The 25,600-nt window shown below is 48.3% G+C and overlaps 1 protein-coding gene and 2 non-coding genes across 5 annotated transcripts in view; all 3 read right to left on the bottom strand.

Moving 5' to 3' along the window:
* Nucleotides 1-896, bottom strand: part of USP42 (ubiquitin specific peptidase 42) — a 68,873-nt gene extending 67,977 nt beyond the window's left edge. For 2 of the 3 annotated variants that reach the window (XM_040356810.1, XM_040356809.1), the window contains exon 1: nt 730-894. The gene's annotated coding sequence lies outside the window, so the exon portion shown is untranslated. Of the gene's footprint in view, nt 1-729 lie in introns of all 3 variants that reach the window. The other variant, XM_040356813.1, reaches the window with a different exon arrangement.
* A 20,134-nt stretch (nt 897-21,030) lies between these two features.
* Nucleotides 21,031-21,103, bottom strand: TRNAK-CUU. Its single transcript has one exon. It is a non-coding gene; the product is annotated as a tRNA-Lys (tRNA).
* Nucleotides 21,104-21,953: 850 nt separating this feature from the next.
* On the bottom strand, nt 21,954-22,024 carry TRNAG-GCC. The gene has a single exon. It is a non-coding gene; the product is annotated as a tRNA-Gly (tRNA).
* Between the last annotated feature and the right edge of the window lie 3,576 nt (nt 22,025-25,600).

Genomic DNA, 25,600 nt, shown 5'->3' with positions numbered 1-25,600 from the left:
GCAATAAAATTCTTGTTGGGCCGTGTATTAGTGCTCAGACGAACACACTTAGACAGAATTTTAATGGTTCAAAGAATGTCAGGCAAAATAGTCGGCCCTCACGCATGTTCACTTAATCAAATCTGGCCCTCTTTAAAAAAAGTTTGGACACCCCTGCTTTACAGGGTCCAATGCAAAAAGATTTAAAAAGGTGCATTATTTTATTTTGCACATTTTATGTATTTATTTACTTTGTAAACGATGAAAGAATTATTTTAGGCGACACACAGGACAATGTGAACAGATATCCTAATGTAAAAGATAAAAGAAACATCACTTGGTGTATTAGATGTGTAACAATGAGCAGAGCACACTTCCATTGATCTCTATGGGCAGATGAGCGATGAATGGAGCCAGGACAGTAATGGGGGCCGGCCTCCTGTGCCATGAATGAATAATGGATGTGCTGCTTAGTGAGGGGAATACAGTCCAGGCGGGCCTGCATCCCCGTGTATGGAGGGAGTAATGCAGCCAGCGTGTGTACAGCGCACCGCTATGGGCTGCATCCCCTCCCCTCTGCAGGGCGCAGGCTTCCCCGCTGACTGGGGAGGGCTGCGCCTGCCTCATACCGGCGTGCATGGCCTGAGCTGCACTCGGGCCTAAAAAGCCGGCACAGGCCTCAACACAGTGCTGGCCTCCCCGGTGCTCCGCTCCCCAGCGCCGGCCTTCCCTCCCTTACACCCCGCCTACCTGAGCGAGCGGACCCGAATTATAGCCACGAGGAGTCCCCGGCTTCTTCCATTTCTCTCCGCTCTCTGCCGGGTAGTGTGTGTGTGAACAATGACGTTCTCCGCTCACCTCCTACATCCGGGTAACCGCAGGGACTGGGCGGACAACCCTAGGGGCGGTGCTTCGGGGGTGGACGTCACTGGGGGTGGGGGGTCGAGCTAACCCGCCAGAATCCTGAAAGGAAAGGGAAAGTGTGGGCTGGTCACAGCAAGCTGCTCTGTAGGGAGCCTGTGTGTGGAAATGGCTGCTGGAGCCGCTTGCTGTGGATACACAGACAAGTTCCCAATGCTTCCTGTCAAAGCAGCAGCATGCCATATAGTATACAGTGCTGTGTCATAAACACTTCCCACCAAAGCACAAGAATGACATATACAGTAAAACCTTGGTTTGAGAGCGTTTTGCAAGACAAGCAAAATGTTTTAATACATTTTGACTTGATATACAAGCAATGTCTTGATATACAAATAGCATCATGTCACAACTGAGTATAAAAGAGAAGCGCCTCTAAGTGTAGCAATACAGTTACATTTAATGCAGATACAACATTTAGCAACTCACTTGGATTGTTTATTTCATCACTTGGATCATACCTTCCAACAGTCCCGGATTGCCCAGCTCTGTCCCAGGTCCCGGGCACCTTCTTCTGGGACAATGCAGTGTCCCAGAATTGCCTCCTGGCCCTGGGCCGATCTCATGCCCTCTACAATATCCCTTGCATTGCCACTGTCACGCACTGTGGTGGGCCCCTGGCTGGCGGGGACCCCTTTTGCGTTATTCTCTGACCCCTGGCTCCCCCAAACTGGTTGCTAGCTGTGACCCACCTGGCGTCTAGCAACCAGTGACATCATGAGGAGGAGAGAGGCAAGGGCCAAGCATTCACAGTGGAGTGCACTTTTTAACCCGGGCAGAAGCTGGCGGTCCTAGGTACAGGGATGACTTTGAGCAGCTGCAGGAAAAGGATCGGTTTCTATATGTCACCCTGCCAGCCCTCCTATCCAGCCTGGCGCTAGCTGCATAAACACTGTAGAGGGAGTCATCTGTACCTAGGACCACCAGCTCCGCCCCCAGACTCAGGATATCACCTGAAGGCTGTTACTGCCGCTGGAAAGGTAGGAGAAATGCCCCCCTCCACTACACCCTCTCCCATCATACTGCCCTCCCCTACCCCCTCTCCCGTCATACTGCCCTCCACTACCACCCCTCCCACCATACTGCCCTCCACTACCGCCCTTGCCGCCATACTGCCCTCTACTACCCCCCTCCCTTCATACTGCCCTCCACTACCCCCCCCATCATACTGCCCTCCACTACCACCCCAGAAACCTGCACTCTGTACACAGCTCATCCCAGAACCCTGCACTCTGCATGCAGCTCATCCCAGAACCCTGCACTCTGAATGCAGTGCAGCTCATCCCAGCACTGCATGCAGCTCATCCCATAATCCTGCACTCTGTACGTAGCTCAACCCAGAACACTGAAGAAATGGCAGCACTCCAAGATCCATCAAATATCTTATTTAATAGACGAACATCCCAAGTGTTACAAACAGTTCAAATGGTAAGCCGAGGCAGGCACCTGTGATATCATTAGGCTTCCTGTCTCACCTGGAGCAGCGAGTTCTTTTTTTTGGATACTCATCCCATAATCCTGCACTCTGTACCTAGCTCATTCCAGAACCTTGCACTCTGTACGTGATGTAATCCAAAACCCTGCATTATTTTATCCTTTTTTTTATGAATGTGTTGGGGTTTGTGTGTATCCATGAGACTCCAGCTTGTGGAACAATAATAAAAGCATATTTTCTTTTGGTGGTATTTGATCACCTCTGCTGTATTTATTTTATTTAGTACCAGAAAGCCAGTCCTCGCGGACCTTCAACAGACATAAAAAATAAATTACAGTAGAGAAAACATTTCTCATACACAGGTAAAGTAACATATATGAAACTATAGTCACAGGTGTATAACAGCATAGAAGGTTAGAATATGTCTAGGTCCCGGTAAAGGTGTGTCTTACGCGACTGTGTTTAACGTCCCGTGTCCCGGTGACTGGGCCCGGTCGGCCTGGCCCCTAGATCCCTTTTCCGTTTTCATAGTAGAGAAAAAATAGTAGAAGAGTGAGAAGGCAGTATAGATAAGAGTAGAAGGAGGTATAGTGAAAGGTGGGTGGGTGGATGCACGAGCAAGGACATTACAAGGCGCCCAGCAATAGGGCGTAGGGTAGCAAGAGCAGGCATTAGACCTGTGGCAGGGAAAGCGTTTGGCAGTCAGTCTGTCTGAGTCTCTGTCCTTCTTCCGAGTATTTGAAAATATTGTATAGCTGCCAAGTCTCAGAGTATGTCTCCTGGCGCTGTTGGCTGGAGAGGATCAGGTCTTCCATACGACTGATCTCATCGACCCTATTCAGCCAAAGAGCTACAGTCGGGGGGTGGGGGGATTTCCAGCGGAGGGGTACGCAGGCTCTGGCAGCGTCCAAAAGGTGACGCACCACTGACTTTTTGTAGGTTCCAGGTGGTATATTGGTTGCCTGTAAGAGGAAATAGGCCGGATCTTCCGGCACTGTATGCCCCGTGAACTTTTGAGTGATCCGGCGCACCTCTCCCCAGAAGCCCCTGATCCGTGAGCAAGACCAGAACACATGAAGTAGGGTACCTTTCTCCTGCTGGCATCTCCAGCAGGTGTCGGTAGTGTTGGGAAATAGCCTATTCAGAAGATCTGGGGTTCTGTACCAGCGAGTAAGAACCTTGTAGTTCGTCTCCTGAGTTTTCGCACATAGAGATGTTTTTTTTTACTTTTTGCTATAATAAATATCCCCCAAAAACATATATAAAAAAAAATTTCCTCAGTTTAGGCCGATACGTATTCTTCTACCTATTTTTGGTAAAAAAAATCGCAATAAGCGTTTATCGATTGGTTTGTGCAAAATTTATAGCGTTTACAAAATAGGGGATAGTTTTATTGCATATTTATTATTTTTTTTTTCTACTAATGGCGGCGATCAGCTATTTTTTTCGGGACTGCGACATTATGGCGGACACTTCGGACAATTTTGACACATTTTTGGGACTATTGTCATTTTCACAGCAAAAAATGCATTTAAATTGCATTGTTTATTGTGAAAATGACAGTTGCAGTTTGGGAGTTAACCACAGGGGGGGCTGAAGGAGTTATGCTTCACCTAGTGTGTGTTTACAACTGTAGGGGGGTGTGGCTGTAGGTCTGACGTCATCGATTGTGTCATCCTTTTTATAGGGAGACACAATCGATGCAGCCGCCACAGTGAAGCACGGGGAAGCCGTGTTTACATACGGCTCTCCCCGTTCTTCAGCTCCGGGGAGCGATCGCGAGGGGGGCGGCTAGAAACGAATAGCCATGCCCTCATCCCGGATCGCTCCCCAATGATTTCCGACCGCCGCATGTAGCGGGGGGGTCCCGATCGGACCCCCGACCCGCGGAAAGGCAGGGACGTACGGGTACGCCCATATGCCTGTACGTGCCATTCTGTGGACGTACATATACATGTGGCGGTCGTTAAGCGGTTAATGACACCCCTTAAGCTTCTCCCACTGTCAGATGTTTGACCATGCCCACATTTGCTGCAGCACGAATGAGGGTAACTTGAGGAGGGTTACTTTCCTCCTCAAGCGTCCCTCATTCTGGAGTTTAACAGTTGGGAGGTATGACATGGTTGATGATTAAAGGCAGACACTAGGCAGTACTGCTCTGAAAGTTAGTGCAAGGGTGCCCTGGACGCAGGGACACATCATAAGCGATTCAAATCGTTGTGGGTAATGTGCCATCCATGCGTTAGGCTCCACACCAGTCAGACAACTGCACCGCACATGAGGTCTGGGTTTGGGGCTCTGCACATGAGACCCCTTAAAGATTGTCATATATGGTCAGAGGGTACAGTAAGGTGTATTCCTTTGGAAGGTAATTTTGTTGTCTGGAGGTATGAGACCCCCAGAATAAAAATACCTTGAAAGTAGCTTGACTGTGGCTTCAGAAATCCGTAATGATGAGAGGGTTGATGGATGTGTAGTACATGTTTGTGTGGTTAAAGTTATCGTGCCTGTTTTTGAAAATTTGTGTGGCTGGCCCATGCAAGGTTTGGAGTTGCTCTCATGTTTTTCCCATTGTATTTTCTTATTATTCCTAAAAGAGTGAAGACAGCTATTCCGCATTACCCCTCATAGTTAAAACCCACCCAACGCTAGGCCCAACTTTATGGACTGGAAATAAAGTCATAACCCGAAATTTTCAACTAAAAACTCCCCCCTCTATCCGATAATAGGAAATCCAGAATTTCAGCCAGGCATTGAATCTCAGGTACTTAAGAAATTAAAAGAAAATGGTAGATTTCAAGCCTCTCACTTTTTGGGAGAAAGGGGGTGGATGACAATAGGAGAAATAGCACAAGGGGGAGGGCGTTGTGGGATACCGATATGGCAAGCGCGACAGGTACGACATTTTCTGGAGACTCTGGGGGGTGCAGAAAAATATAAACAGGCACTTACAAAGTTTGAGGAGTATTGTGGAGGAAAGGAACCATATGGTTTCTAAAATGTATACACTGTTGATTGCACCACCAGAAGACTTTAGAATGTCGAGCCTAGTCAAATGGGAGAGAGATTTAGGTCAAACCTTTTCCCCAATACAAAGCCAAAATATCATAAACTTAGCACTAAATTCTTCAAGATGTACGAAAATACAAGAATTAAACTATAAAATATTAACAAGATGGTATTACACGCCAGCGCGTCTAAATATATTTTTTCCTGAAATATCGGACAGATGCTGGAGAGGCTGTGGGGAGAAAGGGACAATGTTACATACATTTTGGGGATGCCCAACAATATGACAATTTTGGGAAACGGTACGGAGAATTACACAAGCATTTACGGAATACCAGATTCCAGATGACCCCTCGTTCTTCCTATTACATCATACAGAAATTTCTCCGGTAAGATATATGGGATCAATGATATGTCATCTGATAAATGCAGCAAAAAGTTGCATTGCAACAAAATGGAAAGACCCCGTGGCACCCCCAATATCTATGTGGCTAAAAAAGTAAGGAAAATAGGGATAATGGAGAAATTCCTGCCAAGAACAATAGATAAGAAAGAGCATATCAAAATGATATGGGCACCTTGGGAACTATTTGTACAATCGGAAAAAGGTAAAAAGCTACTAGGGGAACAAGGATAAAGATTAACAGGCGTAAGAAAGAAGGGAAACAGAAGAGAGATTATACCGCGTACCGTGGGGGGGGGGGGGACAGCGGAGGAGGGGAGGGGTATTGTGGTTTTTTTTTGTGTGTTTTTTTTTTCTCCGGTCCGTGGGCATACACGGCAGGAGGAGGAGAAGAGGAGGAGATGGGGGTCCAGAGGTAGGGATAAAGGGGGAGGGAATAAAATGAGGAAGGAAGTGTGACGGGGATAACAAGGGAATTAGTCTATTATATATAGAGAATATATGGATATTTAGGACAGAGATGAAACACTTGGGGTAGTTTGAAATTTTGTTAAAAATAGCGAGTACTTGGTTTACTACACCTCTCTTTGGGGGATGGATTGTAAATTGTCAGTGATACAGATATTATAATCTCCTTCGGTAGTAATCTATGAATAGTAAACAGAGATGAAGAGAGAGAAGAAATGTATTATCCATATATATGTTGATGTATAGGATGGTGCCTAGTCCTCTTTTTATGTTTCCTGTATCGCTTTCTTGCCTTTTGTTTTTTGGAAAAGAAACAAAATAAAAATATAGAATTTAAAAAAAAGAAGACAGCATTCCGTCTGGTTGTTTTTTTTTTGTTTGAAAACTATGAAATATCTCCCTCACTTTTTTATCTAAATGTTTGTCTCATGTTTTAGTCTTCTAATTGTTTGTATGTAGCAATATGAGTTAGAAGGTTTCATTGTTGCCGGTTTTGAGGAATGTCAGTGACAATTTACCAATGTACACAAATGTTGTATTGTTTGCCATTCTTTGCAGGTTAAAGATGAAGGATAAAGTAATACAGTTTGTTTATAAGCATTATTTTCAGGTACAAGGAGTTTCTGAAAGTGTATGTACATAGAAAGCAGGTATATGTAGATAGCTGTACACATGCATAAATACACACGCCTAAAAGAAGGTAAAAGTATCATAAGCTGTTTCATTGTTTCTTTTTATCTGCACCATTCTAAACCCTACGTCTCTTACTCTGGTTTGTAATGAAGAAGAACATGGGGAGATAAATGTAAGAATGACAACTTTCAAACCAATAATACTAAACTCTCTAATTCTAACCAAGTTTGTGACCTAGTAGGACGACATGTTTCACGACTGTCTTTCTGTGACAGTATTTGAATCAGCAAGCAGCAGCCTGGTGTAAGAATGACAGGAACAACTGGAAGATCATTGTTCACCAACCCTGACCAGGTCTGGGCATTGTTTCCTGATTGTACAGGGTGGGGCTTGAGCTTTTGAAACGATTGAAAAATTTCTCATCCAGTGTGGATGAGATGTTTATTGTAACAATTGAAGCCACAAGGAAGATCCCACAGGAACAAACGGCAGATCATGACCCTTCTAATAAAAGATGGCCCATGATTCTCTGTTGGCATCCAAGGGGGGTTTCTGTTAATTCATAGGTAAAGATTGTTGTTCCTGAATTGGGGATACTAGTGCCAAAGTTTCGGCTTATATGGATAAGGTTAGATCCCTGAAAGGCAAAGCCAGAGCTATAGCTAGTGAAGGTTGGAAGTCTTTTAAGGGTCTGGGAATATCTGGGGATTTTTTTTCCCAGCAGATCATGGTTGAAGGAAGTAGGGGTATATATGCTCATGCTGTTTTTATTCGTACTGTTGCCTGATTGGACGAGTGAACAGAGCCCGAGCAGATGCCCACATCTCCCTCGCTGAGATGTCCCGAAGCCCAACCCATGTACAAGACGCAGAGGTTCCCAAACCGACCGGCCTTAATGTCCTTCTCTAAGTCATCCCTCCTGAAAAACAAAGGCCCAGATTCAGAAAGCACTTACGCCGGCATATCTTGAGATGCGAGGCGTAAGTGTAAATTTGTGCCGTCGTATCTATGCGCCGTACCCACAGAACCAGATATGCCTGAAAATAAGCTTCTTCCGACCAACGTAACTTTCCTACGCCGGCGTATCGTAGGTGCATATTTACCCTGTACGCATCTGGCGCTCCCATTGATTTCCTATTCAAATATGCAAATGAGGGAGATACGCCGATTCAGAAACGTACGTTTGGCCGGCGCAGATTACGCGCGGTGCGCGTAAGCTGTACGTCCGGCCTAAAGTTACCCCTCATAAAGCAGGGGTAACTTTGCACCAGACTTGCACAAGTCAGCTGGAGAGCAGCTCCAGCAGCCCCGTAACGGACGAGCTGAGCAACCACACTTGCAGGACAACACATCTGTATGCCAACATGCCAGGCAGTGCCGCCATCAGGAATTATGGGGCCCCTTACACAGCTTCAGGCATGTGCCTGGGGGGTACTGCCACAAATTGAGCAAGACATACTAAAGAAAAATATATTTAAAAAAGGAACTAAAAATATTAAAAAAAGAAATTAAAAAATATCCTTTTTTTTATATATTTTCTCTAAAATTTAAAAAAGGGGGCTTGCCATCTGGAGTCCCTACCTCACACACACACCACATCCACTTCACATTCACACACCAGTCACACTGTAGCCTGCACTCCTGAGCGTGTGCATATTTTTCAAAAATAAATAAACTCAGTATAAAAGAAAAAAATGCTTGTGAACTTTTTCACTTGACGAGCGCATGTCTGGGCGTATTTATGCACTGGGCGTAGGCGGTGGGCCGGCGTATCTCAGGGGTTACGCCAGGCGTAGTTGTGAGCATGCGCCTTTCGTTCGGCCCTTCATTTGCATGGGGTCACGCTTCATTTAAATGGATCACGCCCACTTCCTTCCTACTTTGAATTACGCCGGCTTACGCCAACGAATTTACGTTACGCCGGCGCAACATTGGGAGCAAGTGCTTTGTGAATACTGTACTTGCCTCTCGGAGTAAGGTCGGCGTATCGCAAATGAGATGTGCTACGCCGGTATAAAGATGCGCCAATCTACCTGAATCTACCCCATAGTCTACAAGTCAAGCCGTGTTTTCCTTTTTATGGACTCATATGGACTGTAAGGTCTGATTCATTTCCAGGTGTAAGAAGATCAAGATTCATCGAGGGACACATTGGAGCATATGACAAAAGAGGAGGGACTGTTGTGGAAATTTTATTATATGGACTCATGTGGACATTTTATTCTAGGATGTGTGTTTTATAGATGGTCATCTGTCGCCCTGTGTTCGATTTAATCGAGGAGCACTCTAGCAGAGCGCACTTGGGTTGAATCGGGACCAGCGGTAAAACCTCAGTATGAAAACCTTCTCATGGGCTTGGAGATGTCTTCTATGTGTGTGTGTGGCCATTTGCCGGTTTGTAGGCATCAAGCGCAATGCGCTGGGCTTCTTGCCTTCAAATGGCTATGCACATTAGAGAATAGAAGTCCGCATAACGAGAGAAACATATTAAATCTCAGTTGTGGCTATGCTATCCCTTTTGAATACATATCTGCTTTTATAAAGAGGACATTGATATCTGCCATGTTGGTATACTCGTACCGTATATTGACAACAGCAGTAGCAATGTCCCTGCAGATCTTCTCAAGCCTGTAGGAACAAGTAGAATGATCTTACTAGATACTGGTTATTGAATGGTATGTACAGTGGGCAGTGTACATGCCTCAAGTGGATGAGACATGTGCACTTCTCCCCCCCCCCACTCCTGTGGATGCCCTCCCATTACCTGTGTTGTCATTTCCTGTGATGTCATTTTGCATGGAGGAAGCGATTGGCTGTTGGGGCCACACCTTCCTGTTTGTCATTCCTTTTGTTGCCCATGAATAAAAACAAAGTGCCTGTGCCCGGAAGGGGCAGTTGGTCAAGCTGTGGAGCTAAAAATGTGAGGATGGTGACTATGTCTGTTTACTTGATATGGGAAACAGGGTCATACTAAGATGCATTATACTGAAAGGGACATGGATTACGCGTAACGTATAGTGGAATTTCCACGACACCACACAGAGTGGTGTTGAGAACCCTTAGTTTGAAGGCAAATTCTCCCTTTGGCTTTGGGAACAGGTTCAGTGTTGGGACCCTTACTTTTTAATATCTTTATAAATGATATAGGGTCTGGGATTAAAAGTACCATTTCAGTGTTTGCAGATGACACCAATCTATGCAGTGGAATAACGTCCTTACAGGATGTCTCCAACTTACAAGCCAACCTCAATGCACTGTTTCATTGGGCAACTATGTGGCAAATGAGGTTTAAAAGGGGTTGTAAAGGTTTGTGTTTTTTCACCTTAATGCATTAAGTTGAAAAAACACGTGACAATCATGGGCCTCCCCTTATCTGAGCCAGTTCACCTGCTCGGCGCGTCCCCTTCTCCGTGGAGTCCTGGCATTGATTGATAGCAGGGCAGCCATTGGCTCCCGCTACTGTCAATCAAATCCAATGACGCGGGGCAGGGCCGAGTCATACACTCTGCGTCCATGGACGCGGAGTGTATGACATAGGAGAGTGCCCGCAAGGCAACCCCCTCGGGAGAGAGCTTCCCAGAGGGGGTTATTTAATGCAGAGAGGAGCCGCCGTGGGACCCCAGAAGAGGATGTTCGGTGCCACTCTGTGCAAAACAAATTGCACAGTGGAGGTAAGTATGATATGTTTGTTATTAAAAAAAACAAAAAACTGAACCTTTAAAATCACTTTAATTTTGACAAATGTAAAGTAATGCACTTGGGGGCCAAGACTATGCATGCATCATACACTGCTCAAAAAATGAAAAAGGAACACTTTTGAATCAAAACTCCTGGGATATTGATCTGGCCAGTTAAGTAGCAGAGGGGGTTTGTTAATTTCAATTATATATCAGACAGGAGGCTCATATCTTATGCATTATCTTTCTTTATTAATGCCCATAGCAGAAATACAACTTTTTCAGTAATTTCAAGTAGAAAAACGTTTAACTGAAAGAAAAAGAAAAAACTACAACACCCAGCAGCCCTCAGGCTGGGTCTGCCAATCATGAGGCAGGACAGCCGGCATATAAGGGGCTGCCTCCTTAGACCCTTCCTCTTTCTTTCTGCTCATGGCAGAGCATACAAGATAAGTACTTCATATATCTTTATTCTGTGATTGTATATATATATATATATTGTCCCTGATACCGAATGTGGTGTCAGGTAACTTTGTTGAATAATGTTTAATATATTGGGGAATATTGGGGGTTTTCCCTTGTATTCCCCCGATTTTACGTTTTTACTTCTGTCTCCCTGATACCGGATGTCCCGATGTCAGGTAGTTTTGTTGGAAATTTCGGTTGTTTTATTTGGAAAGTTGTGGAATATGGGGGTTCCCCCTGTTATTCCCCGATTTTTGCACTTTTATGTCTATTTTCCCTGACACCGCACGGTGTCAGGTAGTTATGTTTGAGCCTTATTTGAAATCTTTGATTTCTTTTACTTTTTAGTCATCCTGAAATCTTTCACTTGATTTCTTTTACTTTAGTCATCCTGACTTGGGCTTCCCCCTTCCCTGGCGCCGGAGCGCTGCGGCGTCCTCCGTGCGGGGTCCGTGCTGTTCCCTCACTCCCTCAGCGAGCGCCATCTCTGGGCATCTGTCCCCCCCCCTCTCCTTCCTCCCCACGCTCGCCTTCGCGCGCTCGGTCGGTGGGCGGAGTCTCCGCCGCGGCCGCTCCTCCCCCCTCTCGCCGTCTACGGTGCCTCTCTCGATCCGGGTGACACCTCGGCGTTCCCCCCCCCCCCCCCCTATCTCCGAGCAGGACGGGAAAGAGCGGGTCTCATCGACCGCTCTGTCCCTCACATCCACGGCTCAGTAGAGACTCCAGAGGCCGTAGTCTCGCGAGACTTCGCCTCTGGAGTTAGAATCTCGTCTGGCTCTCCTCACCAGACTCTCCTCCCACCGCAAGCTGTCAGCGGTGTTGCAGGCAGGAACCTGCGATCGTTCCTTACACGTTTCCATTAATTAAAGGCATTTAAACAAAACCATCTCTAATCTATATTTGAATATAAATTAAATAAATAAATTAAATATATAAATTAAATTAAATAAATAAATTTAATAAATTAAATAAATTAAATAAATAAATAAATAAAATAAATAAATTAAATTAAATAAATAAATTAAATATAAATTAAATTAAATAAATACATTAAATAAATTAAATAAATAAATAAAATAAATAAATTAAATTAAATAAATAAATTAAATATAAATTAAATTAAATAAATACATTAAATAAATTAAATAAATAAATTAAATTAAATAAATAAATGAAATAAATTAAGTAAATAATCTAAATCTAATTAAATAAATAAATAGATATTTACTCATTAATTCTTGTTTCTGGGGAATTTATTCCCTAGAATAGATACCTCATTTATCAGGAAAATAATTAATAAAAATACAGATAAACACATCTAAATAAATAAATAAATATTTATATGAATGTACAAACAAATAAATAAATGTACATGCCTGCCATATGTTACTGTGCTGTTTTACGGTGCTGTCCGCAGACAGCAGATTCTTCTCCTGTGGCTGACGATTGGACCTTACCCCTGCTAGCGCCCCTGTCGGGGTGGACACAGTCTTGGCAGGCCGAGCCTACCTCAGTGCGGCACAGTTTCAAGAACTGATCGGTAGGTCCATCCAGGCTACCATGGCGTCGGTTCCAACCCGCCTGCGCCCCTATGTCCGGTCCAACCGACAATGGTATACCGCCCCTAAATAGGGCAAGGTGTCCCAATGACACCGCCTCCGACTCCCCGGCAGGGGAAGTAAATAACATGTCCCAGGCAGTACCCTCCCAGGACTGCCGAGCCACTGCCCTCCCAGACTCCAACCGACCCCCGAGCCTCGGGGAGATGCACATGCAGAGGCAGCAGTCCACTAGACGGACTAAGCCAGACTCATTCATGGATTCTTCTAGAACAGTCCACGGAGTCCGAGGCTAACACCTTGAGTCTGAGGATGATGACGATGATTATGAGAGCAGTGGGCACATGGCGCTTCATGACGACGCCAACCCTGTGTCCCAGGGTGAAACATTATTGGACTCTCGTGGAGAGCCATTTTTCGATCAGGGGGCGATTATCCACCCACACTCCGGTGACTGGGCACCCCAATATATCGAATACTGGATCCAGAGATCGGTCGGTAGAGCTAACCGAAACATGTTGTGGGCGGAATGCCCGCCTTTCCAGTACCAAATAAGGTTGTGCACACTCCCGAGGTGGACCCATACTCTTGAGGTATCTCACCAAACACGGGAAGTATTCCTAGGGGAATAGAGAGGACCTTTTAAGACCACACAGGACAGGGTCTTAGATCTTTGGACCTATCACCAAACCCTACGCCTTAGTGAGCAGGCTACCGCCTCTGTACAGCCGGTTGACCTAGCCCAACTTAGGGGCTGGGCCCAACGGGCAGTTTTGCCTCCTGGAATGCGCGTACACTTCGTGTTCGACAGAACGCCGCCGCTCAATCCTAAGGAAACTTGACCCCAACGGTCCCACCTAACCAAATCAGAACACGGATCGGCCGCCGTAGACATGTTAGGCGGGTTCACCAGACATGGACCTGGTCCCCCATCCCATTCGGGTTTTCAAACCTGTACACCGTCCTAATAGACAACGAGTTGCAAGACCTTGGACCAAACAAGCGTTCATTTTCCTGGTCAGGGAGAGTGGGACGGTTATCGCCCAGTGTTAACTTGTGAAATCTCACCAAATTACGGCACCCTGCGGAACAGGGGCGAGGTGGATCATCTACTTGTACAACCTACTCTTAATGGCTCGTTCTCCTCGCCTGACGAACATACACGCCTCCTGGACGGGCGGATCCCTTCGGCTGCCCATGACCACTTAGGCGCCATCTGCAAAGGAGCAGGTTTAGCTCAGGGCTAGGGTGCCTGCCCTGCATGCATTTGATTCTGGGTTCAAGCCCAGGATAGTCTGCGATGTCACGGACCAGGGCTCAGCGTGGCCCCATCTCCACTGTTAGATCAGTATCGTGCTGAGCAAGCAACGGGTGTCCTTACGCGGACTGGCTCGCTTAGTCGGCCTGTTATCGGCGTCAATCCAGGCCATTTTCCAGCCCCTCTTCACTATCGAGCCCCCCAGAGACTCGAGGCTCTACACCTTCGCTAGGGGTTTTCGCTATGCAGACAAAGTCACTTTGGACGCAGTAGCCATAGTGGAACTACGGTGGTGTTTACGTCATGCCGTCGAACGGAACGACGAGTCCGTCTTCAATTCTACACCGGATTTCGTCATAGGGTCGGATGCCAGCCGCATCGGCTGGGGTACTCGGTGCAGCCCCTCGTCCACAGGAGGGACGCGGTCCGCAGAGGAATCTCTGCTGCACATCATCACTAGAATCCCGGCGGCTTTCTTGCCACCAGGAGTCTACTGCCACACACATCAACCTGCTGTGTGTTCTTGCAGTTAGACAACGTAACCACAGTCCAGTACGTTGATCGCTTTGGGGGCCCCAGATCCAGTCCTAGCGGTTCTGGCAAAAGACTTCAGACCTTTCTGCCCGGAACGCAGCATCGTTCCGGTTGCGGAATATAGCCCAGACTATTCCAATATGGTGGCAGATTGGAATTCTCGTTACCTGGCCGATTCCAGCGATTGCCGACTGCACTGACCAGTGTTCCTGGCCCTCGCTCACCTAAGGGATCCTTCTCTATGGACCCGTTCACCTCTCGCCTCATCCATCAGCTCCCGCACTTTTACAACCGGGAGCCGGATCCGGAGGCGCACACTGTGGACGCCCTCGGCCAACCTGGTCACTGGGGACACACTACGCGTTTCTCCCCGTTCCCGATGACCCTCTGGGTCCTTCTCGTAGCAAACCTGAGAGCATCAGTCGTGCGGCTCACTCCGCGGTGGCCGACACAACCATGGTTTTCCCCTCCTTCTGGAGATGACTGTGGATCTCCCCAGGTTGCTTCCTCACTCCCCTCATCTCCTTGCCGGTCCGAAGGGGGATCTGCACCCGCTCCTCACGAAACACATCCTACCTCTCTTCGCAGGGTTGGTTTCGGGGTGCCGGTCGCGGACAGCGACTTTTCAAGAGCAACTAGGGATCCCTTTTTCCTTGGCCTGGACCCGGGAATAGATCGGCATCTCGATCAGCCGGGGGTCTCTGGGTTTACCGGTGTGATCAACGACAGGTTGATCCCGTTCAGGCGCCTGGGTCTGTAGTGGCCAACTGTTGGGCGGACTTTTGATTCCGGGAGGCCCTTTAGCTCCCTTAACGTCTATCGCTCTGCGATCTCAGCCTACCACTCCCTTGTAGACTTGCCCGGTGGGTAAACATCCGTCGGTGTGCCGACTTGGTAGGCGTTAGGTTTGAAACGCCCATCTCGCCCAAGTATCAACACTCTTGGATGTAACCAAGGCCCTGACCATGTCCTCGGACTGGGGGGACAATGGCACTCTATCTTTGAGGTTACTGCCTTTCAAACTTACTGTCCTCTCGTATCTGATTCCGCCTAACGTGTGTCAGGCGTCCGGACGTTGGATGTTTCCAGGCGTCAGTTCTCGCCTCAAAATCAGGTTTTCCGGAGTTCTTAGGACAAAGACGGGACTTCAAACGGTTTTCTACCCGCTCTTCTCCGCGCATCCACGCCTGTGTGTGCCCCGCTGCCTACAGACTTGCGAGTCCTTGTCGGCCGTTGCGATCTTCGCAATTCTCCCTACTCCTCGTTTTCCTACGTTAAACCTCATTTTCCGGTTTCCTCGACTACGCTAGCCAGAGGGGTACGGTCGGCCATGGGAATGACAGGGTTTGACATAACCCTGGTTGGTGCCCACTCCTCCTGAGGGGCGGTGGCTATTAAGGTCGTCACCTCGGTAGGCTCCCTCTAGGACCTACTGCTAGCGGCGGACTGGTCGTCCCGACCACCTTCCACCAATTCTGCTTTAGACCGGAGGAACACATATCTATGTCAGTTTTGTAGTTTATTTCGACTGTTATCTTTAATATATACATTGTTGTAGCTTTGAACTTGCATAAGATATGAGCCTCCTGTCTGATATATAATTCGAGATTTTCCTAGCTTGTGACGGAAAATATTAATTATATGAAGACAGGAGGCGAGTATCTTCCCTCCCAACCCAACCCTATCAAGATGTTGTCTCTCTTGTTCTAGGCCATTGCATCACGCATCCTACAGGTCGGAGGCTGATACGCCCGGGACTTCGTTTTTCAATATCACCGTCGAGATTGCGGTTCCCATTTCGATCCATGGGTTTTTGTGCACCACAGACCGGAAGTGGAGGTTCCTACTGCGTTCCGGATCCGGAGCATGGATGCCGTCGACTGAATCCTGTCCGGAAGTTCCAGTTTGCCAGGCTCCCGGTGTTTCGAACTGTTTTTCTATTCCAGGTTTCCTGCCAATTCGCCTCAAGAAAGAGGAAGGGTCTAAGGAGGCAGCCCCTTATATGCCGGCTGTCCTGCCTCATGATTGGCAGACCCAGCCTGAGGGCTGCTGGGTGTTGTAGTTTTTTCTTTTTCTTTCAGTTAAACGTTTTTCTACTTTACTGAATTACTAAATTACTGAAAAAGTTGTATTTCTGCTATGGGCATTAATAAAGAAAGATAATGCATAAGATACTCGCCTCCTGTCTTCATATACGGTAATTAATATTTTCCGTCACAAGCTAGGAAAATCTCGAATTAACAGCAAAGCAGCTGAAACTGATTAACAACAGGTGCACTAGATGGGCAAAAATGAGACGACTTCCAAAACAGGAATGGTTTTTCAGGTGGAGGTCTGACATTTTTTCCCCTACTCATCTTTTCTCACAGTTTTTCACTAGTTTTGCATTTGGCTATCATTGTCACTCAGTGTCACTACTGGTAGCACAAGGTGATACTTGGGCTCTATAAAGGTTGCACAGGCAGTCCAACTCCAGGATGGCACATCAATACGTGTCATTGCCAGAAGGTCTGCCGTGTCTCCCAGCACAGTGTCAAGAGCATGGAGGAAATTCCAGGAGACAGGCAGTTACTCTAGGAGGGCTGGACAGAGCCATAGAAGGTCCTTAACCCATCAGCAGGACCATTATCTGCTCCTTTGTGCAAGGAGGAACAGAATGAGCATTGCCAGAGCCCTACAAAATGACCTCCAGCAGGCCACTGGTGTGAATGTCTCTGATCAAACAATCACAAACAGACTTCATGGGGGTGGCCTGAGGGCCCGACGTCCTCTAGTGTGCCCTGTGCTCACTGCCGGACACTGTGGAGCTAGATTGGCATTTTCCATTGAACACCAGAATTGGCAGGTCCGCCACTGGTGCCCAATGCTTTTCACAGATGAGAGCAGGTTCACCCTGAGTATACAGTGAGTACGGAAAGTATTCAGACCCCCTTACATTTTTCACTCTGTTATATTGCAGCCATTTGCTAAAAGAATGTAAGTTCATTTTTTTTCCTCATTGACCAGCCGCCGCAGTTCTATGGCGGCAGGTCGGCTCTGCTGGGCGCAAGGCCCAATCAGCCCTTGTTCTCCCTGTCTGACCCTCCTCCCGGAAGTAATCACGTGACCTGTGAGGCTGGAACAGGCTTCATCCTGATGGCCACAGGACAGGCGTGAAGACTCCACACATTCTGCTTTCTTCACTTCTAAGCAGCCCATGGATCCGGGACGAGGACTACAGGATGTTACAGATGAGCCTTCTTTCCTTACCTTCTTGTAAGTGTGTTTTGTACAATGTGTCATTAAAAGAACCTCTTTAATACTGCACTTAGGTGGCGCTTCCTTTCTCTACCCCTCTTTTGGTCCGAAGGAGCACAACCTTGGGAGGAGAGGAGGCGCCCTAGGGCCCGGTGTTCGGTGGACCCTGTCCAGCTCCAACTCCAAAGTAGGTTTGCCCAAAGCAGGAACAAAAATTGTCTCTGGACAGCTGCATTCTGAACAAATTGTAGCCTTTATTAAAAGGACAGCACTACAAGTCACAGCAAAATAAAAAAAAAACACACCACTGACGCATTTCGCACTGAAACTAGTGCTTAGTCACAGCTGTTGACTAAGCACTAGTCGGGTTTTATTTTATTTTGCTGTGACTTGTAGTGCTGTCCTTCTTTTAATAAAGGCTACAATTTGTTCAGAGTGCGGCTGTCCAGAGACAATTTTTGTTCCTGCTTTGTTAAGTGCATTGCCTGCACCTGAGTTGTCTGCAGCGGGGGATATTCATCTAGGTTCCAACCTGGAGCGGCTACTCCCTTTAGGTTTGCCCAAAACCTGGTTTAAAATAGCTGCCACTGTGGTGTGTAGGTCTGGGCCCATGGTGGCCCCCAGAATGCCGCGGAGTGACAAGTTAGTGCGCCTACTTTGGTTTTCCCCGTCATCCAGTCTCAATTGGATTTCAACAAGATGGCGGCAAAAATAGGATTTTTTGTACTCACCGTAAAATCCTTTTCTCTGACGTCCATGGACGGACACAGCTCCTTAAGTCTTGACAAGTGGGTTATGTTCCCTGTTTACAGGAGAGGACTAGGCAGAAACATGTTAAATGGTTAAATACATGTTATATTAACAGAGTTGAACAGCCCCGCCCAGGGGGCGGTCCCTCCAGACATAACCCTCCTCACTGCAGCTTGCAGCCTCAGTTCGTAACAAGCAGTACAAACCTAAAAAGGAGGGGTGGGAGCTGTGTCCGTCCATGGACGTCAGAGAAAAGGATTTTACGGTGAGTACAAAAAATCCTATTTTCTCTTATCGTCCATGGACGGACACAGCTCCTTAAGTCTTGACAAGTGGGACGTCCCCAAGCAGTGTCAAAAAACGAGGGGTGGGAAATATATCAGTAAAACCAATTTTAACTTCACCCCAAAACAAGCAGAGCTCCTCAAATGGAGGAGATGCAACTTCAAACGGCCGCCTGCAAACACTAGCGGGCGAAAAAAAGCATCAGAAGATGCACTCACAGCAACCATGTAAATTCTGGAAAGGCTGTGAACGGACGACCAAGTCGCCGCCTCGCACACCTGAGACCGACGCATGTTGTCGGACCGGAAAAGGGGGGCCCGCCCCTTAAGAACACAGGCCTGTATGACAGCCTACCTGATCCACCGAGAAATGGTGGGCAACGAGATTGTCAGTCCCCTTTTGTGGACCAGACACCGACACTAAAGAGTCAGATCTTCCGAAACTGAGCAGTAGCAGGCTAGTATACCCGCAAAGTGCGTACCCCGCCTAAAGTATGAAAGGCAACCTCCGTAGGATGCGGCGGCCGAGGACAGAAAGATGTGAGAAACAATGTCCTTATTCTGGCGAAAAAGCCGAAACCACCTTCGGAAGAAGGGTAGGTCGCGGACGCACCACCACCTAAGGCTATGAAGGATCAAACATGGCGGCTTGCAAGACAAGAGCGCCAACTCAGAAACCCCTCTAACAGAGGTAAAAGCCACTTAAAGGGGCCACTTCTGAGATAGTGTCAAGAGAAAATCTCTCTGATGTTTCCAAAAGGAAGATTCCCGAAGAACCGAGAGCGCCAGAGTCAAAACTCATGCGGGAAAAGATGGGCCAAGGGGGGGTAAGGTATAGGATAAGCCCCCTCCACAAAAAAAGGTACCCACCAGGGAACGGCCGCAGAAAGGCCACTGAAAGAACACAGCCAAGGCTGAAATCTGCCCCCAAACGGTGCTCTAAGCTAATTTTTTGATCCACCGAGCTGTAAAAACAGCAGGCCGATGGACCCAGAGTACGTCCGTGGACGTCACTCCATCTCTTTGCACCCAGAGATGTAGGTCCGCCAGACACGACGGTAGGTTCACCGGAAAAAGACTACCGTGCCCTCAGCATTGTTGAGGTGACCGGGTCGGACAGACCCCGGTCCCTTAAAGTCTGGCTTCCAATAGCCCTGTTGAGCAAGTCAGTGACTGTACAACAGGAGGAAGTATGGGACCTCGAGACAGGAGGACCTCCTGCCCTGGCTACCGCCAGGGTACCTCCGCTACCAGGCGGCCGAAATCGGCGCACCCAGGATCTGAAGCTATTAAAGTCGTCGGGATTCCTCAGCCTCCACTCTGTGGGGAAGCCACTACAATGGGGGAAAGGCATAAAAGTCGCCGAGACAGACCCCACAGGGCCACCAGCGCAACTTGCACGTCTGTACCAGATCGCTAGATCTGGCCACTAACCTTGATACCCCTGTGGCTGAGACGAGTGGCTAGGAGATCCATGCCCTGCGAGGCTCACCTCCTGCCGGGGAGTTGACTCCATGTACCAAGACCAGTTGTCCTGATTCAACATCAGGCGACTCCAGTAGCCCGCCTGCCGGCATACCTGATGGTAGCCCGAAGCCACCGGTGTGGCGTTGTTAGGTTGAATCAAGATCGGACGACCTTGCAACCCCCTCGACCATGAGGAGAGGCATAGCCTCTCATAGTACCGCCCATAGTACTAGGGCAAGTAACGGTAGACAAGGACTACGGCACCTGGTATTTCCAGGCGGACTCCCACCCAGGTGCTAACCAGGCCCGAGCTTGGGCAGTTACCGAGATTGGGCGCATATAGGCCTGTGTGGTCGTAGGTCCACTCACGTCCAGCGACTCTGGGCCGACCGGACCCCCCAGACGCCCTCACAACCCTAGAGGTTGGCGTCCATTGTAATCTCCACAGAAGGGAAGAAACCACCTCCCAGACCGAAAAGTCAGGGATCCCAGCCACCAATTCAGAGAGACACTGACTAGGTGGCGTACCTGAATCTGATGATTCAGAGACCAGAGATTCGACAGCATTTCCCTCTGGAAAAAAACACGAGTGTGGCAACTAGGCATACTCTACCGCCTCGGAGGAGGCTATCCACAGACCTAGAATTTGCTTGCAAACGGAGAGACCAATTGCGTGATGTCAATAATCACCACCGACTGAAGAGTCTGCAAGTTCTCCAGGGAGAAAAAAGACCTTTGCCACCGAGGAGTCCGGAAGTCGTAGGCACTCCAAACTGAGTCGGAACCAGGGCCGACTCCAAATGTTTAACACCCACCCGAATTCACGGAGGGTCCGAAAAGCCACAGACACAACCTCTGAGTCAGGAAGTCGTCTAAGTAGCCACGACAGCAAAGCCTCGCTGTCCCAACAAGGATAGGATAAGTGCAAAACTCCTTGGTGAAAATCATTGGTGGCGCCCAACGTGGGGCACGAACCCACGACCCTGAGATTAAGAGTCTCATGCTCTACCGACTGAGCTAGCCGGGCTGCTGGCACCAGTTCAAAAAGAAGGCCCACAACTGACCGTGGGCATTTCCATCGCGAGGCACAGAAAAACTCTATGACTTGCGCAAAGTTGAACAAGCATGTATGCGTCCTTATGTCCAAGGACGCCAGAAAGTCCCCCGGATGGAGCGCAGCTAAAAGCTATATAGGTAGCAGCCCCATGGTGGGTCGTACCTATGACCTTTTGCACCGAAGTGCAAGTGGCTACCCCACTGAACGAATGGATTCCGAGCGGACCTACCCATCATTCACAAAGACCTTTAGGTCCTTGAAGCCCAAAATCGGATGGATCATGCCCATCCTTGGGACCGAGATAGAGTCCCTCAAACCACTAGTCCTGCGGAAAAGATAAAATCACACCGCAGCTTAGCGAGTCCCATACTGCTCAAAGGCAGACCGAGCCGGGAGAGGGAGACACGAGGGAAGAAAACTGTTCGGTGGATCGGAAGGGACCCTATCTAGTACCCCGAAGATACCACCTCACAGACCCACTGTCGGAGGGCAGGGAAATTCACCGAGCTGTTAACAGCAAAGGGGCCCCTTCCCCCTGGAAGCCTAAGGGAGGAGAGCGCTCTTCCCTCCAGTGACATCCTTGATAATGTCAACCAGCAAGGACCCAAAGGTCTCCCACCCAAAAAGGGTAAATCAGTCAGGGCGTATGTTAGAGGCCTGGCCAGCAGACCAGCATTCCAACCAGAGAAGGCGCCATCTCAGAAACCAAAGCCCTGGATATCAAGGGCGCGGCATCCAGTGAAACATCACAGACATATACAGGGCCCTGGACCTGCAGGTCCGTTAGCCTAACAACTTCGGGAGAGAGTAAAGTACTCATTGCATTGTCCGGGAATCGAACCCGGGCCTCCCGCGTGGCAGGCGAGAATTCTACCACTGAACCACCAATGCATTTATCCACTGTATGGTTCAAAATGCTCACTCAGTGAGCGACTGGGATCCAGAGTAGTGGCCACAATAGGCCGCAAGACAGACCCCAGCATGATAGACATGGAACGGGTCAGAACTTCGGATCTTCTCAGTCAAATTCATACAAGCGGGGGTGTCCCGCAATAGGGGGGGGTGGTCACCTATACATGACGCCCGGAGGGTCCACCACCGGAGGAGAAGCCCACTCTCTTAAAAGGCTCCCCTCAAGGGGCACCGAGCCGCCAGGCGGTGAGGGACTATAAAAGCCCTCAGTGGCTTTTTTCATTCCGCGTTTTTTTTTTTTAAATTAGCAAGAAAGGGCACAGAAGGAAAACCTACACAGAGCGGTCTGATTTGTGTGATCCCAAAAAAGACCGAGCCCTCAGCGGAAACCCAGATACACTATCCAGCTACAGGGAGTCCCGTACAGCAGTGAGAAGCGCACCTCTAAGTGCCTTATCCTGCACCCCCAGGTATCTGGTCCATGGCTCCATCTGTGACAGGAGCATTCCCCAGGGGATAAGAGGGGGGGGGAGGAGGGCACTCCTTTGACCCCTGCCCGTCCACAGTCCCCCACCCTGGCACCAAGGTGTCCAGGACAAACAGTAAAAAACCATCTGTGGGATCCCAGGTGGGGAGGGACCAGATACTGACTCCAATAGAGCAACCCATACACATAGTGTGTATGTATAAATTGCCATTGATTTACAGAAGCTCCAATGCCCTATGCAGGGCAACTCACCCTTCGCTGCGCTGGTCGGGGGTATCCCAGGGGACTCACCGAGGAGGAGACTGCCCAGCGCGCCATCCGCCCACAGCACACGGCGTGTGGGGAGGAAAAAATACTGTGAGGAGACTGCGGCATCCGAGGGACCTGTGTGTACCGTAGGATTCAGCACTAGGGGTCAGCCAAGATGGCCGCCGAACGTCCTCGGAGCGCGGCTATGGCAAAATGGCCGCCAATGGGAGTTTTCAATGCAATTGAAAACCACCCCAAAAATGGCGCCAGAGCCGGCCGAATGGCGGCAAAACGCAGCATTTAAACAGCAAAAGCCTCTAAGGCTTTTAAAAGTGTAAAAAATTAAAAAATACACACAGAAACCTCACAGAAAAACTCAGGCCAGACACAGTCCCCTCAGGGAGCCCCCCCCCCCCCCCCGACAGCGGCAAATGTTTGCAATGCAGCAGAGGGAAAGGAGCAGGGGAGGGAGGAGAAAAGGCCCCCCAAACCCCGGGAATGCCCAGCCGTACCAACCCACCTAAGCGGGAGGGACTGTACTTACCTCAGAGCGAGCATTCGCTGACGCATTCCTGACAGAACTACAACCGCAATGGAGGTAGCTGTCGGCCCGGTCCACTGTGAGTGAGACAACACCACAGCCCAGTCATATGTGGACCTCGGAGCAAAGCTCACCGGCCACCTCAGGAGTCATGAGGTATGGCGTGGCAGACCAAGCCTCTTTGCAAAGGTGTGTCCACGCATGCTGGTCGGACTGAGAAGACTACAAGGATCTATAATATCCAGCCTGTCTCTCAGCCAACAGTTGAAAGAAGATTCTTTGAGAAAAAATTAAAAGAAAAGAAAATAAAAGAAAATTTCTCCTCAAGGCGCTGGGCCTAAAGGGAGCCATACGTCCATCTCCTTTGCTAGGCAGAACGAAACTGAGGCTGCAAGCTGCAGTGAGGAGGGTTATGTCTGGAGGGACCGCCCCCTGGGCGGGGCTGTTCAACTCTGTTAATATAACATGTATTTAACCATTTAACATGTTTCTGCCTAGTCCTCTCCTGTAAACAGGGAACATAACCCACTTGTCAAGACTTAAGGAGCTGTGTCCGTCCATGGACGATAAGAGAAAAACGTGTTTCTCCATCTACAAGAGGTGATACGGGCATCTTCTGCATTGGTGGATGCAGGGCCGGTGCAAGGATTTTTGACACCCTAGGCGAAACCTCATTTTTCCGCCCCCCCTTGGCTCCACTACTGACTCCATTCCCTTTGCCCTGGCTATGTATACCCCACATTTTTAACCACTTCCCGATGGACTATATACGGCCACAGGGTGGTTCTACTTCTCTGGGGCGCCGTCATTTTACGTCCTCCCCTTTGCTTGTTTCCCGAGCGCGCAGCGGGGAACTTCTGTGCTGGCCGTGTCCCTTGGACACACCCAATCACAGATCGCCGTGAACGGCCAATCGGAGTGGCCGTTTGCTAGGCGATCTGTGCGGCCAATGAGAGATGATCTCATATGTTTACATATGAGATCATTTCTCATTGCCAGCTCTCACAATGACAGCGTCCTGTCAGGGAGAGAGGAGACCGATCTGTGTCTCTTGTACATAGGGACACAGATCGGTCATCTCCCCCAGTCACCCCCCCTCCACCTACAGTTAGAACACTATATAGGGAATACATTTAACCCCTTTCCTCACCCCCTAGTGTTAACCCCTTTCCTGCCGGTCACATTTATACAGTAATTAGTGCACATTTATAGCACTGGTTGCAGTATAAATGTGAATGGTGCCAAAAATGTGTCAAAAGTGTCCGATGTGTCCGCCATAATGTCGCAGTCGCAATAAAAATCGCAGATCGCCGCCATTACTAGTAAAAAAAAAATAATAAAAAATAATAATTCTGTCCCTTATTTTGTAGGCGCTATAACTTTTGCGTTTTTTTTTTTTTATTATTTTTACTAAAAATATGTAGAATACGTATCGGCCTAGACTGAGGATAAAAAAAAAAATTTAAAAAAAAATTGAGCTATTTATTATAGGAACAAGTAACACATTTTTTTTTTTTCAAAATTGTCGCTCTATTTTTGTTTATAGCGCAAAAAATAAAAACCGCAGAGCTGATCAAATACCACCAAAAGAAAGCTCTAATTTGTGGGGAAAAAAGGACGTCAATTTTGTTTGGGAGCCACGTTGCACGACCGCGCAATTGTCAGTTAAAGCGACGCAGTGCCGAATCGCAAAAAGTCCTCTGGGCAGGAAGGGGGTTTAAGTGCCCAGTAAGGAAGTGGTTAATGACTGCTACTATTTCGCATGCAACACTTTGGTAGACTAGCTAATTGTGGAAAGTCTCACCTGTGCCAATCAAATAGTCTGACCTGTGCCCATCAACTAGTCTGACCTGTGCCCATCAAATACAGTCTCACCTGTGCCCATCAAATACAGTCTCACCTGTGCCCATCAAATACAGTCTCACCTGTGCCCATCAAATACAGTCTCACCTGTGCCCATCAAATACAGTCTCACCTGTGCCCATCAAATACAGTCTCACCTGTGCCCATCAAATACAGCCTCACCTGTGCCCATCAAATACAGTCTCACCTGTGCCCAGCAAATACAGCCTCACCTGTGCCCATAAAATACAGCCTCACCTGTGCCCATTAATGCCGCTTCACCTGTGCCCAAACGCAGTCTCACCTGTGCCCATTAATGCCGCTTCACCTGTGCCCATTAATGCCGCTTCACCTGTGCCCAAACGCAGTCTTACCTGTGCCCAAACGCAGTCTCACCTGTGCCCATTAATGCTGCTTCACCTGTGTCCAAACGCAG

The sequence above is a fragment of the Rana temporaria genome, chromosome 6, assembly GCF_905171775.1.
Source record: "Rana temporaria chromosome 6, aRanTem1.1, whole genome shotgun sequence".
Lineage (NCBI taxonomy): Eukaryota > Metazoa > Chordata > Amphibia > Anura > Ranidae > Rana > Rana temporaria.
This window is presented reverse-complemented; position numbering and strand designations above follow the sequence as displayed.